Source organism: Zeus faber (genome assembly GCF_960531495.2).
Source record: "Zeus faber genome assembly, chromosome: 9".
NCBI classification, from domain to species: domain Eukaryota; kingdom Metazoa; phylum Chordata; class Actinopteri; order Zeiformes; family Zeidae; genus Zeus; species Zeus faber.
Window position 1 is genome coordinate 29,239,071 of NC_137197.1, and position 3,523 is coordinate 29,242,593.

Here is a 3,523-nt window from a genome sequence, read left to right on the forward strand (position 1 = left end):
CACTATCCATCTTAATCTGAGTGGGAATCTATCAACATCATCGTATTCTCTCCGTGAAGCTCTTGCCGCTTACAAAAATACAAAAAATGCCAGCAGGCCTCAGTTATTAAACTTGTCAGAGCCCATTACTTTTTTTTCTGGTAAAATATTAACTTTTAAGGGCCATTAGTGATGGAATTGGCCTTGCTAAGCCACTATGAACCATCAAACCATAGTGGGGTTTCATCATGTGTCCTAGTGCAACTATGAATTATATTGTTATTTTTTTAAGAATTTCATTTGGTCTTACTTACTTTTTTATATTGTATTTACTATATTTTATATTTGATTTATTATTTGATTTAACTGTTAGTGGTACTCAGACCTTTAACTTGAGTAAACGTACAACAGCCCGAACACAAAAGTACTCTAGTAGAAGTGAAAGTACCACTTTGACATTTTTACTTGAGTAAAAGAACACAGGTACATGCTCTTAAATGTGCTTCAAGTAATACAAGTAAAATTGCCCTTATGGAACATAGCTGACTACCATGAGGAAAAAGTAATGTCAAAGTTTTACTATGATGTACTTCACTTACTCCCCTGAGTAAAAGAATAATAATGTGACTGTGTTATAAATGTAGTAGACTATAAAGTACAGATATTTGCTGAATATAAAAGTTGCTGAAAAATAAACGGTTACAAAGTACTTGTACTTGTTACTTTCCATCATTGTTGAGTGAACACATTTTTTCCACATCTGAGTGAGTGTGTCTGTGTGTGTGTGTGTGTGTGTGTGTGTGTGTGTTGAAACCAAGTCATACACTCCATGCCACGCAAAGTTCCAATTTTTTTAGCAAAGCCTACAGCTATGCATGTCTACAGGACATGATCCAGAATATTTTTGTTTGTGTGTGCGCGTGTGTGTTTAGGAGCGAGAGGCAGAGTATGTGTGAGTCAATATGGTAAAGGTGGAGCCCTAAGCCCCAGAGTAAATATGTTTGCTCAGCAGGTTGAGACTCGCTTCAGGTGTGTGTGTGTGTATGTGTGTGTGTGAGAGAGAGCGAGAGAAAAAGGGCATGGGGGATGGAGGGGTTGGGCATTAATGGATGTGTGTGGTGGGGTTGTAAGTGTGTGTGCACGTGTGAGTCACAGAGCGGCGTGGGTGGGTGGGAGTGTCGGGTAGTGTGTGTGTGTGTGTGTGTGTGTGTGTGTGTGTGTGTGTGTGTGTGTTTGTGTGTGTGTGAATCATTTGTTTAGTCAAACTAATGAGTCAAAGGCCTTATTTATTTTCAAAGTGTGTTATCTTGGTGTTGGAGTCTGCCAGATCTCAAAAATGTATATATGAAATATGAACTGTTGTGTCTTCTGACCCATTTTCCACACTACTTTTTCTCAGTTTTTCGTTGCAGCATGATAAAAATAATGGCTTCAAAAATATTTTGAAGCCATTTAGACACTGTTGTGTTAATTATCAAAGACCACCAGTTTGATCGATTTATGGACAATATATATAATTATTTATAAAGGTTCTCATTATATGAAAAACACCATTTGATTACTTGGAGTTTGATAGAGATTAAGTTGAGAAAAATAACTACAACAATGGAAAGCATTTTCAGAAAATACATTATCTGTGTTTGCTGTAACGTTTATTATCTCTATGTCATTCAAAAACATGTTCGAAAATACGATAAAAGGATGATTTTACTATGATATTACAGTAAACCCTCATTTCAGCAGATAGTAGACTGAGCTTTAAACTGAGATGGCCCAAGCATATTGTTATAATTCATGTGCGATCAGCTCCACCGGCGAGCGTTCCCATTGGATAAATGCTTCCTCAAACAGCACAATATGAACCAAAAAAACCCCAAAACACAATACAAACCAAAATAATGCACCTAATCAGTGCCTTTACATGGACACATTCATTGAAATAAGGTGAATAAATTGAATAAGATTATATAATGATAATATAATATTATTTAAAATATAATGTAAGCTATTGATACACATTCATAATTGATGACTCCCCACTACTTACCCATATTGGGCTGCTAACCTCTGTTTCTGGATTTGTATTTTATATATATTTATATTATATTATATATATATATATATATATTCATTTCAACTGTCACCAGGTAACTACATGAAGAGTGACCTTTCAGGTGTTGAGTAAAGTGCAGTAAAAATAATTCCTCTCCCCTGGGATACTAATGTAATACCTGGGATACTACTGTAATACTTGCGTAATGAATCACTCTTTCATCCAGATGCCAAATGAAGCAAAGTTAAACATAACACCAAGTCCGGGCATATGAATCATCATAGTACTCATAAGAGGGAGGAGGTGGTAAAGACACATACTGCTTTTGATACAATTCTGTGTCAAAAGCAATCGAACAATGTAAGTAAAAAAAATTATAGCGGTGAACAAAATCTGTAACAAAATAAATTGTCACAGATCATCTAAAAGCTAACACAAAGAGAGCGAGAAACACACAAATACATTTTAAATAGGCCTGAATCAAAAATAGGCCACAATATAAAATACAAAGTTACAAGCATTATTGACTGTCATAGACGACAGGTACTCCTCACTTAACGACCTAGCTGTTTAACGACCGTTCAGACTTACGACCAGCTCTCCGACCTGTCTGTATTGTACACAGTACGAGAACTTTCGTCGTGGAAAACGGCAGCGCGGCCTCTCAGCGTCAAACATCTCATCAAGTATCACCCTTTCTCAGTCTCAGGGTCGTTCCCGTGGTCTGTCAGTATTCACTACACTAGCGTTCGCAATCTCCAAGACTGAAATAATGGTAAGGGGCGGGTCCTCGCTTATCGACCAATTAGCTTTGTGCCCTGGTTGTAGGAACGGAACTCGGCCGTTAAATGAGGAGTGTCTGTATAGCCAAAACTGACGTGAAATATATAAGTATGGCTAACATTAAAATGTGAAAAAATTCAACTAAGTCAAAGTAAAAAAAACTAAAACTTTAAAATGAACAAAAGAAACCTTGCGGTAAAATGTCCAACATGTCTAATAGATCTTAACAACATGATCTTTTGAAGTTTGGAATGAGGTCCCAGAATGTTTTGGTCAATTCTTAAAAAAAAAAAAAAAAATCAAAATAGTTTGTCAAAACTACTGGGCTTTGTGCCCTTAAAAATTGTCTCCCAAACTGCACGCGTTTCATTTGATTTTAAAGTATATTTGGTAAATCATTCACAAAGGATTTTACAACCAGGTTCCCACCTTATAAACAACTTGTTAACTTGTAACAAACAATGGAAGTTTCACAGAAACCAGCTGACGGGCAGCTGAAATTATTTTGTCAGGTGTTTTTTTTTTACCTTACATTAAACTTCAGATGCATGACAATACGAAGCTCGAAACTCGGCTTTGAAGAGAAAAAAAAGCAAAAAAAAAAAGCCCCCAGTGAAATACTTTTGTGATAATAAGTCATATGAGGCTCTTTTTTTTCCTTCCAAGACAAGTTCCAGCTCGTACTAACGCAGAAACAGAATTACTGTC

General features: G+C 36.2%; 1 protein-coding gene across 1 annotated transcript in view; it reads right to left on the reverse strand.

The window, feature by feature from the left end:
- Positions 1 to 1,715: 1,715 nt before the first annotated feature.
- LOC307234964 (uncharacterized protein) overlaps positions 1,716 to 3,523 on the reverse strand; it is an 8,872-nt gene continuing 7,064 nt past the window's right edge. Inside the window, exon 11 of the mRNA XM_080006873.1 lies at positions 1,716 to 3,523. This exon is cut by the window's right edge and continues 81 nt beyond it. The gene's annotated coding sequence lies outside the window, so the exon portion shown is untranslated.